Raw genomic sequence first — 14747 nt, 5'->3', positions numbered from 1 at the left:
TTCACACTGCTACCAATGAACCAGATTTCTTCAAGACAGTCATAACCGGAGATGAACGGTGGGTCTATGGCTACAATCCAGAATCAAAGGCCCAGTTGTCCCAATGGAAGTCACCTGGTTCTCCACGCCTGAAGATGGAGCAGGAAAGTGACAGCAAAATGAAGACCGTGTTAACTGTGTTTTTTGATTGCTAAGGTGTTGTCCATCACAAGTACGCCCCTCCAGGCCACACAATTAACAAGGAACTACCTCAGTATTCTTCATCGGTTGAGAGATGCAATAAATGATAATGATCACAGCTATGAGCAACTGGTGACGGGCAGCTTCATCACAACAAAGCACCCGCTCATCCACCATGTCTCGTGTAGAGTTTTTTGCCAAAACATCAAATCACCCAGGTGAGTCAACCATCCCTACAGCCCAGATTTGGTGCCCTGTGACTTCCAGCTTTTCCCAAAATTAAAATCACCTTTGAAAGGGAAGAGATTTCAGAGCATCAATGAGATTCAGGAAAATATGATGGAGCAGCTGATGGCAATCCCAACAAAGGATTTTGCAGAGTGTTTTGAACTGTGGAAGAGACACTGAGAGAACTGTGTGAGGTCCCAAGGTGCCTACTTTGAAGGGGACTGAAGCGTCCTGTCCTATGTACAATGTTTCTCGTATCTTCTTCAATAAATGTCTCTATTTTTCATAGTGCAGGGCTGGATACTTTTTGGACAGGCATGTGTGTGTGTGTGTGTGTGTGTGTGTGTGTGTGTGTGTATGTTTATTGGATATGTTTATTGGTTTGAGAGAGAGAGAAACATCGTTGTGAAAGCGAAACATCAATCAGTTGCCTCCCATACATGACCCAACCAGGGATCGAATCTGCAACCTAGGAATATGCCCTGATGGAAATGGATCCTACAACCTTTTGGTGTATGGGACGATGCTCCAACCAACTGAGCCACCTGGCCAGGGCACTGTGTTCCCATTTTACAAAGAAAGACACTGAGGCGCCCAGAGCTTTGTGACCACTCTAGACCACCCAGCCAGTATGTGTGGCAAAGCCAGGATTCCAACCAATGCCTGTGTTAATTCCTAGTCAGTGATATTCTGGCATCATAGTAAGTGTAGCCATTATGCACTCTGAGCCTAAAATACTTATAAAGAATGGTCAGAAAATGCCACTTTAAATATATTTTATTGATTATGCTATTACAGTTGTCCCATTTTCCCCCCCTTCACCCCACTCCACCCTGCACACCCCCTCCCACCCATATTCCCCCCTTATAGTTCATATCCATGGATCATACATGTAAGTTCTTTGGCTTCTACATTTCCTATACTATTCTTAACCTCCCCCTGTCTATTTTCTACCTACCATTTATGCTACTTATTCTCTGTACTTTTCCCCCCTCTCTCCCCCTCCCACTCCCCTGTTGATAACCCTCCGTGTGATCTCCATTTCTGTGGTTCTGTTCCTGTTCTAGGTGTTTGCTTAGCTTGCTTTTGTTTTTGTTTTAGGTGTGGTTGTGAATAACTGTGAGTTTGCTGTCGTTTTTACTGTTCATATTTTTTATCTTCTTTTTCTTAGATAAATCCCTTTAACATTTCATATATTAAGGGCTTGGTGATGATGAACTCCTTCAACTTGACTTTATCTAGGAAGCACTTTATCTGCCCTTCCATTCTAAATGATAGCTTTGCTGGATAGAGTCATCTTGGATGTAGGTCCTGGCCTTTCGTGACTTGGAATACTTCTTTCCAGCCCCTTCTTGCCTATAAGGTCTCTTTTGAGAAATCAGCGGACAGTCTCATGGGAACTCCTTTGTAGGTAACTGTTCTCTCTTGCTGCTTCTAAGATTCTCTCCCTATATTTAATCTTGAGTAATGTAATGATGGTGTCCTTGGTGTGTTCCTCCTTGGATCCAACTTCTTTGGGACTCTCTGAGATTCCTGGACTTCATGGAAGTCTATTTCCTTCACCAGATTGGGGAAGTTCTCCTTCATTATTTGTTCAAATAAGTTTTCAATATTTTGCTCTTCCTCTTCTTCTTCTGGTACCCCTATAATTCGGATGTTGTACCATTTAAAGATGTCCTGGAGGTTCCTAAGCTTCTCCTCATTTTTTTGAGTTGTTTCTACATTCTTTTCTGGTTGGATGTTTTTTTCTTCCTTCTGGTCCATGCCATTGATTTGAGTGCCTGTTTCCTTCCCATCACTGTTGGTTCCCTGTACATTTTCCTTTGTTTCTCTTAGCATAGCCTTCATTTTTTCATCTAATTTGCAACCAATTTCAACCAAGTCTATGAGCTTCCTGATTACCAGTGCTTTGAACTGTGCATCTGATAGGATGGCTATCTCTTCATCACTTAGTTGCATTTTTTCTGTAGCTTTGGTCTGTTCTTTCATTGGGCCTTTGTTTTGTCTTGGCACGCCTGTTACATAAAGGGGCGGCGCCTTAGGTATTCACCAGGGCAGGGTCACGTGACACTGTGCGTGGGGGAGGGGTCCAATATGGAGCAATGGTGCCTGCTTCACTCTCTGCCGGATTTCAGTCACTCCCTCTGCCACTCACAATCAAATTGGGCCCCTCTGGTGCTGATTCCCAAGTGGGTGGGTTTGTGTACACTCTAGGCCCCTGTGGGTCTCTCCAATGAACTCTCCTGTGAGGCTGGGAGTTTCTCCCACTGCCACCTCAACCCCCACGGGTGTTTTCAATCAAAGGTTTGAGGCTTTATTTCCCTGCGCTGGGACTCTGGGTTGTGTGGTCTGTTGCCAGGTCCGCCAGCCGCCACCTAGCCATTAGTCCTCTCTGCCCCAGCTGCCCATCTCTGCCCCTCCTACTGGTCTGGATGAATGTGTCTTCTTTATCTCCTTGGTTGTCGGACTCCCATACAGTACGATTTTCTGTCAGTTCTGGTTGATTTTTGTTTTTAAATTGTTGTCCTCCTTTTGGTTGTGCGAGGAGGCACAGTGTGTCTACCTACACTTCCATCTTGGCTGGAAGTCCCCAGAAAATGCCACTTTTATTCTAAGAAAATCAGTGATGAACTCAAATTTAGGAGTAAGATGTTCATTAAAGCCCTTTTTACAATACTATAAAATTGGAAATAATTTGTGTCCAATATTAAATGGAAGGTTGAACAAATTATGGTGTAGCTATTGAAAATAATGTTAATAAGAATATGTAATAATATTAGAAAATGTTCACAATAATATTAAGTTTAAAAATAACCAGAAAGCAACACAGTGGCTAAATCTTTATTGTTTTAGTATGTATATTATACACATAAAAGCTCTGGAAAGAAACACTGTAATTATTTATGATCATTTGGGCCTCTCTGGTTTAGAGAGAGCAGGTAATTTTATTTTATTCTTTGAATTTTTTTTGTTTTACCAAACTTTATTCAATACACATACTTGACTTTTACAATCAGATGAATATGTTTTTTTAAAGCAATTTATTTTCTAGTCTCTCTTCTATTGTTCTGTTTTATGGGTAAGTTGTACATAAATGAAAATCTAAAAAGCAAGCATTCTATCCTCCGAATTGAAGGGAGACTCGTGTGCACAACCCTTACCCAGAAGCCACCACACAAGCCTGGGTTTACAGCTCTCATCTCTAAAAGGCTGAAGCGGTGTTCAGAACTCTCCCCCAAGAGCACAGGCTTGCATGAATCTGCTCCTGTTTACAAGCCTGTTGAGTAAAAATAAACCTGCTTGTTTCAACGCTCATCCTTTCTAGGGTTATTGGTTAAAAAGAAAAAAAAACCATATAGCTAATATTATGCACAATATCCCGGTGCCATTTGCAATGTGTCTGATGTGACCTGTGTCGTTTTTTGTATTGTCTGAGAGGTGAGCAACGAGTCAGGAGTTCCCTCCAAGCACCTAAAACAATGTCAGGAAATCGGGTACCAGACCAGGCTTGAGTCCCCAGTGAGGCCACTCAGGAGATGAGTGACCCACGACAAGCCGCTTCAACTCTCTTCGGCTTAGCATCCTCATTCTTAAACTAGGAAATGTTGACCACCCATTCAATACCCGCCACAGGGCCACGAGGATCGAATGAGAAAAAACTGAACATCACAAACACATGAAATATCTCAGGGGTTCCTGTCACCACTGCCAGCGGCAACACTGGGGACGTCTCCGTCACCTACCACTTTCAGATCCAGGCTTTAAAACAGGTGTTCTTGGAAATTGGTTATCTACTTCTACACTGCAGGCAGGCAGTGTGTGAGTGTTGGTAATCCTTGTTTTACTCAGCTGTACAGAAATGGGAGTCGACGATAGGTGAAAATGTTTAACACCCTTCTAGTCAATGCCAGTCCCATTGTCTCCCTCAATCACGCTTTCTTTCTGTTATACTATAAACATTTTGCATAGATACTGTAAGTAAATGTATTGATGTAAGCATACACCCAGAAAAGCATACAAATCATGGATAGATTGCTTAATAAATTTTCACAAACACACTTAGATAACTGTCACCCAGATCAAAAAATAAAATACTACCAACCTCCCAGAAGCACCATTCATGGCGCTTGCCAGACAGCCTCCCCTCCCCCGCTCAAGATAACGACTGTCTTCACGTCTAGCACCGCAGATTCATTTTTGCCCGTTTGGGAAATACTTATTAAGGGGATCATAACACTCGTTTATCATCTGTGTCTCGCTTCTCTCGCTCAAGGTTGACTGACATTTGCCCATGTTGTTGCAATGCAGTAATTCTTTATCTTCACAGATAGTATTTCTTTGCATAAATATATTATAATATATCCATTCTACTATGGGCATTTGGCTTGCTTCTAGTCTTCCTTGGTTCTTATGAATAATGATGCTGAGACATTCATGTACGTGTCTATGAGTAACTATGTTGACTCATTTCAGTCGAGTATACGTCTCAAAGTGGAATGGGACCTCATAAATTATGCATATATTAAGCTTTATGGGACCTGCCAGATTTATATGCCCAGTAGCAGCTATGAGAGTTCCAGTTGCTTTACATTGTCACCAACACTCGACAGCACGTCTTTGTCACTTAATGAACCTAGTGAGCGTGGGCTGAAATTTCATTGCAGTGTCATTTGCATTTCTGGATGACTAATGAGATTTAGCACCTCTGCATCCACTTAGTGTCCACATCCGCTCGGGTAAAATGCCTCTTCGAGTTTCCCAACCACATCACTGTGTTTTCTAGAAGCAATTCACGATTTACCCACGCTGAGCGGGAAGGAGTGGCAGGATGAATCAAAAATGGCAGCCACTTAGAAAGAATCATTTAAGTTTTTTTTTTTTTTGCCGTTTTTATTCTGGTACTGAAATATGAATTTCCTTGAACATTCTGAATTCACAATAATAATGCCATCCATAAAGAAGGTGGAAAATAATGAGAGCTGACATTTACCAAGCACTGACTCTGTGCCAGGCACTTTGCCGTCCCACGTAAGTTTTATATGTATTCTCAGGACAGTGCTACAACCCCCTTTTACAGAGGAGGAAACTGGGGTTCAGAGAAGTTGAATAACTTACCCAGCACTACACAGCTACTAAGTGACTGAATCATAATTCAAACCCAGTCCGGGAGCTCCAAAACCTACGCTCTTGATCGCAAAGCTGTTTCTCATCATTATAAGATTCCAGTGTTTATCAAACTTTAGCATGTTTCAGAATACCCTGGAGGGCTTATTAAAACAGACTGTGGGTCCACCCTCAGAGCCCCCGAGGGAGGAGGCCTGGGACAGTAATGCATTTCTAACAAGTTCCCAGGTGACGCCTGTGGAGTCACACTTCGAGAACCACTGCTCTACAAGATAGCAGTCAAGCCTTCCATTTCTTAGTGTCCGAAGGCCCTGGCCCATGGGGCGCCTGGCAGACACCCAACACGCCCGTGATTACTGAGTGATTCCTATTCCCACTTCACCCTCCAGGCTGGCATGCAGAGCCGTGCAGCCAGGCTGCTGCAGGCTACCTATGCAAGCCCGTGGGTGCACCCCGTGCCCCTTTGGACTTGAGGGCACCAAGAGAAGGGTAAAAACACGCTCTGTTCTAGAAGTGCCTGCCCACAAATGTGAAGGGAGCGAGTGACTCCACAGACTGCCCCACCTCCTTGTAATCAATATAAACCAACACAAGGGAAGAGTAAAGCTGCTTCCTGGGCTGCACGCAACTCCTGGCAATGAAGCCATTCTGTACTCAGCGCCCCCAACACCCAGAACCGTGCTGGTAGTTTGAGACAGTCCCAACTGATGGTGCCCAGGCCCCTGCGTGGCGCACTTCCTACGCTAGGCCCTTCAGAATGCATGCCGTGGCACAAACTCTCAGCTGTCCCCTCAAACGTATTCTGCCCTTTCTCCCTGAGTAACGGCACCCCAGTTTTTGCTGAGCATTATGTAGCCCAAATAAAAGACTCTGTTTTTCAGCCTCCCTTGCATTGCACATGATTTAAGCTCTGAGCAGTAAGATACAAGCAGACAGTACTTCTTTGCATAAATATATTATAATATATCCATTCTACTGTGGGCATTTGGCTTGCTTCTAGTCTTCCTTGGTCCTTACGAATAATGATGCTGAGAACATTCATGTACGTGTCTATGAGTAATTATGTTGACTCATTTCAGTCAAGTGTATGTCTGAAAGTGGAGCGGGGAGCTTCTGGGAAAGTTTTGTTTTGGGGTTTGTTTTTTTTTTAAAGCTTCCTGAGTTCTATTGGAAAGTGGAATGAAAATATATGAAAAACAAAGGAAAATTTTGCTTGGTCTTAATGAACTTGGAACCTTAGTACTTCAATATACAGAGGACTCTTTCAGTGTTGCTAGCAGCAAAGTCTATAAATAGCCGTGTCGTCATTGACTAGCAATGGATTTCTCAAGACTACACATAACTAAGCAAAAATAAATCTTTTTTACTTAATTGAATCAGCCGAATCATTTGACATTAATAGTTGAATTGTGAACTGTAGAAGTAAAAGTTAAAGGAGGTGTTAAAACATCATGTGTATGAAGACAGTTTTCTTGAGCTAATATTGTGGGGATACGAGAGGAAACCACCTCTTGTTCTGTCCACGTGAGTATGTTCTCTGCCAGTTCTTCTGTCTCAGTCACCAAAATACCCACCTTGGCTAAAGCCTTGATGGTTTTCTTTAGCTGTGCATCTAAATGAGGAATATTTCTAATAGCTTCAAGATGGGTTTCCATCTCTCAATGAAAGTCACTGCCAGCCCCTGCCAAGGTACCAGGTATCTGTGATAAACAGCTTCAACAGGTGGGTTTTCCTGGCACCTGGGGTTCAGCAGTCTTTGTCGGAGGGACCTCTTCTCTTTCAGCACCGCTTCCAAAGGAGTAGCCGTGCTTTGCAGAATGTGGCACTTTAGGGCTAAAAAGGAAGGGTGAACAGTATCTGCTCTACCTTTTTCTAGTCTTAGAAGTTCAATTTCCAGGTTTTTCTGATTGATTTCAGCTTGAATATTTGTGATCTTGAGGTGTAGCCTGGAAAAGTTCACCAAGCAAGGAGCTGATTTCTTAGAAATATTTAACATCTCCCAAGGACTAACCCTGAAGCTATGAAATGATCCCCCATCCCCCACAGTAGCTTGGCAGCCTTTGGTTCAAAAGCTGGGTCCCAAGGGTTCACCGCAGTCATGGCTGAGGCCCACCTCCCAGGGAGTCTTAGAAGAAGTATGCTCTTCTCTATCTCCATCCTGCTACTCCACGTCCTGCAATGGCTGGAACTCAGGCAGCCACCTCGGACTATGAGGTTCAGGGCCACAAATCATGTGAATGACAGAGGGGTAAATTGGAAGGCACCTAGGACCCTTTCAACTTTGTAGTACCACCAGACTTGCTGGATTTCCTCCTCTGTGACAGTGTTTACAAGAGGTGGAAATCAACTTCGATGTTATTTCAGCCACGGTTATTTGGAGGCTTACTTTTTATGCAGCTGAACTCAGTCCTAACTATTACACGGATGTTCATAGGCACTATGAGCCAGTGAGAAGGCCACGTGGCCCAGTTTAGCCTCCCTCTCTTATCAGTATGTCCTAAGCAAGTCACTTCAGTTCTCTGAGCCTCAGTTTTGCGGTATGTAAAATAGGAAGAGAAACATGCATTGTAATTGCTTCGAAAGACTTTTGTGAGGCACAAGCATTACCTAGTCCAAAGAAGCTTTCTGAAATATAAAGCTCTACAATATGTAAAGGACTTTTATTTCCTACCAATTAGAGAATTTTAAAAGAGGAAATGAAATGGAAGAAAGTAATGTATGAAAAGACTCCTTTAATTAAGTAACTGAATCAGACCAATAATTTCTCTGCTCATCTCTGCCAAGTCACCCCTCCCAGTCCCATCCAGGTCATTCTTTATTTTCAAAATGAGAATTTAATTTTGTTCGAACACCACTATTACACCTCAATTAAATATTTATCAGGCTAAATGTCAATTGATTTTTAGAAATGAAGATCTGAAATTTATGAGTTGAGGATCCAAGATGGCGGCAGAATAGATGGATGTTACACTCACCTCCTCCCAGGAATTACAACTAAAATATAGAGCAAGCAACCTGAATAACCAACTGACAACTAGCTGAAGAGAAGTCTTGCAACCAAGGATTTACAGAAGAAGCCACATCGAGACTGGAAGGAATGGCGGAGCTGTGACCAGGGCTGGCCCTGCTCCCACGGGAGGCAGCTGAGATTCCAGAGGGATATCTCAGCTGCAAAAGTTCCCCCTGAGGAGCATGGGATCTCAACCCCAAGGTGAACAACCCATTCCAGAGCACTAAGCCAGGAAGAGGCGCCTACATGACATCTGGCTATGAAAATCAGCAGGGATTCTGTCCTCCAAGGACAGGCAGGAATCTGTTAGAGACACAGGCACCCTATTAAAGGGCCAACACACAAAGTCTTGTTTGCAGCCACTCACCCTGGGGTCTGGGCGAGGGAGGGCATAGAGGACTAGAATCACACGAAGAGGGACTGGGGGGGTTGTGACTCTGGGGAGAGACGGAGGGGACAGCTGCCAGGATCCCAATGCTGAGCCACTCTCCCACACCACAGGTACCATCCCTCCTGGGAGCACTACCCTCCATATGGCACCAGCCTGGGGGAAAGCAATAGCCTTACCTACTGGACTTCCTGTCACCCACGCTGCAGAGCTCACGCCCCACTGAGTGTCAGCTACGTGGGCCAGGGTGTAGCGGTCTGAGAAGACTCAGGGAATGTCAGTAACTGGGTATGGCTTTGGGACAAGGCCATTCCCCCCACCTTTTCTGAACCTGACTGGCTGCCCCCCCCCCACGGGAAATCTACTAGCCCCACTCTCAGGGGTCCAAGGGCCCTACTCTCCTGTCTCCTGGTGGCTCCATCCTGCCAAAATCTGGGCGGGATCCAGTGGAGTTGTGTGGCTCTGGGATGGGGTTCCACGTCCCCACCTTCCCCCAAGCCTGACAGGCACCTGCCCCTCATGGGAGACCCAAGTGCCCATTACTAGACAAGTGGATAAAAAAAATGGAGTACTACACAGACAAAAACATGGACATCTTACCTTATGCCACAGCATGGATGGACCTGGAGAACATTATGCTAAGTGAAATCAAATGAACAAAATACAAACAGCCTCATAGGTACAGAGAGCAGACTGACAGCTGTCACAGGGATGGGCATTGGGGGGCTGGGTGAAAAAGATGAAAGGATTAAAAAAAAAACCTTGTAGACACAGACAACAGTATGGTGGTTACCAGAAGGGAAGGGGGTGGGGGAGGTAGAAGAGGGTTAAGGCGGGGATAAGCGGTGATGGAGGGAGAATCGACCTGGGGTGGTGAGCGCACAATACAACATACAGGTGACGTATTATAGAATTGTACACCTGAAACCTATATAATTTTATTAACCAATGAAATTTATGAGCCAACACAGAGTAATTCAATAATTGCACATTTCACCACTAAGCTTTATAATCAATTACTGTTTAGTGATGATATAAACACATGTTCTTCTCAGGAGACCCTGGACAACTATAAATTAGCTTCCGCACACACACCAGTCTGGCAGCATCTGAAGTATTGTCTCTTCCGAGGAGGCACCGAGCCGGGGGAGTAATCCCAGGCTGGCTTCCCCGGCCATGCACTTGGACCCCAGCGCACTCATCAGTCAGGCTGTGCTGAGACCAGACTTAATGAGCGCTCACACAAAACATAATTCGGAAGATAAATCACCTGGAAGGCAAACCGCACAGCCCAACTCCAGGAAACGCTGAGCACGCGTGGGTCACAGAGACAACACTTCGTGCATTTGCCTATCCGACCAATCGCTACCGAGTGCCTCCCACAAGCCAGACACCACTCTACATCAGCGTAAGAAGCAAAGATACCTGCCCTCCTGGAGGATGAGAACAAGCTGCAATGAGCAATAAATAATGATCAAAAGAAACTGGGCTCAACATCAACTGAGTTTAAGAAATGAAGATTTGAAATTCATGAGCTAACGCAGCGTATTAGCAAGTCATAAATATTATGAAGAGAAACTTATAAGCGAAGTATTACTCTATTTTTATAGATAAAGAAACTGTAAGTAAGGTTCAGAGAGGAGAAGTGACTAGCTCAAAATCGGAAACTAACTTAGATTTGGGATTTTTAATTTAGATATACCTGATGCCAAATTCTGCCCTCTTTCTGCCTCCCACACTGAAAGGGAGGGTGAACGGCCAAACTTATACCAGCAACTCTGACCGCATTGACCACCGACTACAGAACAGAAACCCTTGTTAATAAATGCCCCCTTCCACCCAGCCTGTAAGAGACTCTCTAATTCAGAAAACAAGGCTAACATTAGAGAACACTCAGGAGCCAGACTGAACTGTCAGGACTATGTAGCAATCCACCTGCTTACATCTGATCTGGGCTTGAGCAAAATTTCCACCTTAATTTCTATGTGATAAACGTGGGCATTATTTCCACTCTGAACAAACCTTAAAGCAATTCTGTGGATCACTGTTCATTTGAAATACATTCTTTGCCTTCACAGGACCGGCCAGCTATGTGAGAATGCATCATAAAGTTGGCTTCTATTAGAACGAAGCTTGGAAAAGGGGTGGTGCTCTAACCTTTGGGGAGACCTCTCTTGCAAACCCACAGATTCTGGTAATTGATTAGAGCTTCTCAGCAAGCTCCGTGATTACATTTTGGATCCTTTCATATTGATTATTAAAAGGCAAATTATGTTGCTGAAAGGAAAGCCACAGAAAGGTGGTAATTTAATGAAATAAGTCAGGAAGGCCTTCTGGATAAGGTAATTGGTTTTAAAAATGAAAGGCATTTGGGAAAAGGTTTGTCAGAATGGATTTGAACAACGGAAAACTGTGAACTTAGTCACTGTTTACGTGTTCCTTGAAGATGAAAAGTAGCTGATGACTTGGTGGAATGTGGACAAACAGGAAGGAAAGGATACTTTGTTATGTTTATGAAACACGCTTGCCCACTGGTATAGTCACACCTGCCCACAACATCCCTGCACTGCTCTCTGTAATCTTCAGTGGAAGAGTTCCCACCAGAAAAACAAAGATTTCACCTGCATGCTCCCCTTTTCTTAGGCTACCGCTTTTCACCAGATGCCAAGACTTCCCTACAATACGGAAAGACATTACAGAAGTCAGGGCGCCGATTTCAGAATCACTGTCTTATGCAAACGCTGAACAATACACTTTTGTCCTAAGAAGGACACCAACCCCTCCAGTCCTCCTCAATCTCTCGGTGGGAGACGGAGGCGTCTCGCAGTAAACAGCAGTAGCAGGGAGCGTGGGAATACTACACACAGCCACCCACAGTGCCTACGAACAGTAGGAAAATCCATGGACCCTGCTGTGGACCCGTAAGGGGGTGGGGAGCAGTGACATTCAGCAGGACATGTGAGGCCACAGACTTCCCATCTGAGAACTAGGGCCCAGTTCGTCCATAACCTCCCGGAGAAGATCGCGGCACTGGGGAAAAAAAAACAAAACAAAACACGCTGCTGTCACTTACTCAAAACCCTGGTCGGCCATATTTTGGCCCTATGCCAAGCTTCCCCCAACCCCTGCTGAGATGCCTGCAGATATTCAGAGCTTGCAAGAAAAAATATCTATAAAGAGGTCACAGTGCTCGGACTGGAAGTTTCAAACAGCTCCCAGTTAAGGAAGCTCTGCTGAATGGCGTGGTGGCCACTGACTGAAGTGCAGGTGCGATTTTATGTTGACAAGGTCACAGGCGAGCGGGGCGTCACCGGCTGTACTGACTGAAGGCCAACCTTGAACACCTGTTTCTTTCTGGTTTATTGTTTGAATGTACTTGGACTGTGAGTGATCAGAATGGTATTTGAATAAAAAAGGTAGGTCAAAAGCAATGTTTTCTCTATCAAACACGGCACAGGAGGTCAAAATTTCTCCTGATATCAGGGTGGATTGGCTGTTGCTTTAATAATGTGAGTCTTTGCTTAGCCTGAAAATGCATGTGCATATACCGACCCGGTACAGATATTTATGAGGATACCATTTTAATTTGAAGGGTTGGAAATAGTATATTTTATTTCCAGAAAAGTCACGGAGAAAGCCTTGAGAAAATGAAAACCTGCAACAGTAGGAGAAACAGTAATACCACGCACCAAAGTTAAAGCAGGTCAGGAGTTAATAAAACTGGGATGGTTTCTCTTTGCTAAAATCAGAGAGCGGCCTTTCCGACAACACCTGTGGCTGTAAATGTTGGGATACTAGGTGGCATTCTAAACATGTACCTATGTGACATCCTTCACGCCAGGAGAGTGGATGAGAGCCGTGACCGACATTTTTAATCTAATTCTGCTGTGTGAATTATTATTAATCAGGCTTTATTATTTTTAAAATCTATCTTTGCAAAAATAAAATACCCCATGAATATCTAAACAGGGTTATAACTTAGTACCATCCATGGACCTAAAAAGTAGATTATGTCCTGAAATAAATAGAAGTGATTGGTTATCAGTTAAAAAAAAAATTCCATGGAGTGCGGCTTTGGAGCAGAGTCCAAGATTCACTGCGGAAAGGAGGGCTGCCCCGGAGAGCCGCCCAGCCAGCCAATCTGCACTGGATTCTGTGCGAACAAGAAACACACCTAAGATTATGGTTTTCACTCCTGCTCCTCACTGCAATAGGGCATGTAATGTGGCGAGTGTGAAATATTTGGGGGGCAGAATTACGTCTGGTTGTGACCTATTTCTCCCTCCTTTGGATTCCTCGTTAAAGCTAGGTAAGAAAAATATTCCAGTCTCTCTCTCTCACACTCGCACACGCGCGCGCGCACACACACACACACACAAGTTAATCACGAAACACAGCCAGGCCACATCTACACCCTAATGCACCTCCTGACATTAGTAAAAGCCAAGAAACAAAACAAGACAGAAAAGCCTAGAGGGCCCGTCACTCCTAGCCTGCCCCTTTGGCCATTCCCCAGCCCTGTCACTGCAGCCACGAGCATCGTCCCGAAGGGCTGACGCAGCAGAAAGCCCGGGCCATGACACTAAGGTGCAACTCAGTGCTGCTATGGCTTCCTGTGGCGAACATGGGCCCAGGAAGAGGTCAGAGTCTCCAAGGTGGAGGGAGGGGGGCACAGACATGTCCTCCCACCTGGCATTCCAAAGAGAATTTCCCCATGGGTGGATGTAGTATTGGAGGCTGAAGAGCCTGGGGCCTTGACTGTTTCTTTTCTTTCTTTTTTTTTTGTTTTTCAAGTACAGTTATCTCCATTTTTATCCCACCATGTCCCCCTACCCATCCCCCTCTCCCACCCTTGAACCCACCCTCTTTGGCTTTGTCCATGTGTCCTTTATATGTGCTCCTTGATGGCCCTTCCCCTATTATGCCTCTCCCTTCTCCTCTGTGGTAACTGTCAGTTTGTTCTTTATTTTAACATCTCTGGTTATTCACAAACAAATCAACAAACAAGTGCTGGGTAGGTTGTGGAGAAAGGGAGCCCTAGTGCACCGCTGGTGGGAATGCAGACTGGTGCAGCCGCTGTGGAGACAGTATGGAATTTCCTTGCCTGTTTCTGATGGCAGGTGAATGGGTTCTTTGCATGCCAGACTTGGGCTAACCTCCACCTCTCACTTGGTTTTGATGAGTCTTGCTTTGATTGACTGATTTTCCCAACTCTCTTCCCACAGGTGTAAATCTGAATATTTCAAGATACTGCTAGATCTTTCATGCTGACAAGTGCATGAAATAATATGAGCTTAGGAAGAGGTGCGCTCTTTCCACAGTAGTGGGTAGAATAAATATTGTTCTTCCAAGCACTGAGCACGGGAAGGCAATGTCCGTCAGATGTATGAAGAGCATAAGAGGCCTACTCTACAAATGATGAGAAGCAGAGCAAGCCTGTATCAGGTAACCTTATCAGAGGAGATGAAGACAGCCTGAGGCCCTCCGATGGACCAAACCTGAAGTGTTCAGCTGGACACCTCCATGGCAGCTAGAAAGAAGGACAAAGAGATCCAAAGGGGGTCAGGGAACATTCAATAAGGGAAGAGGGAGAAACGGCCAACCGCCGACTGACCTGCGTTCAGTCTTATCTTGGACCAACTGCTCTACCCCATCTCAGATGACAACTCGCAGAGCCTTGAAAGCTTCAAGTATCAAACGAGTCAGTTTGATACTCATGACAATTTTGAGGTTACCAGTCCACTCTTTTGAGCCTGTCCCAGCACAAACACTACCGGGGCCCCCAAAATAGTCAGGTGGGAAGGTCGGAAGGCGGAA

The 14747-nt window shown here is 44.7% G+C and overlaps 1 protein-coding gene and 1 pseudogene across 8 annotated transcripts in view; both read right to left on the bottom strand.

Moving 5' to 3' along the window:
- PTPRT (protein tyrosine phosphatase receptor type T) overlaps positions 1 to 14747 on the bottom strand; it is a 928354-nt gene that overhangs the window by 858064 nt on the left and 55543 nt on the right. The gene's annotated exons all lie outside the window — the stretch shown is intronic.
- Positions 6918 to 7632, bottom strand: LOC112303596 (HAUS augmin-like complex subunit 2 pseudogene; annotated as a pseudogene).

This window comes from Desmodus rotundus, chromosome 6 (genome assembly GCF_022682495.2).
Source record: "Desmodus rotundus isolate HL8 chromosome 6, HLdesRot8A.1, whole genome shotgun sequence".
Lineage (NCBI taxonomy): Eukaryota > Metazoa > Chordata > Mammalia > Chiroptera > Phyllostomidae > Desmodus > Desmodus rotundus.
This window is presented reverse-complemented; position numbering and strand designations above follow the sequence as displayed.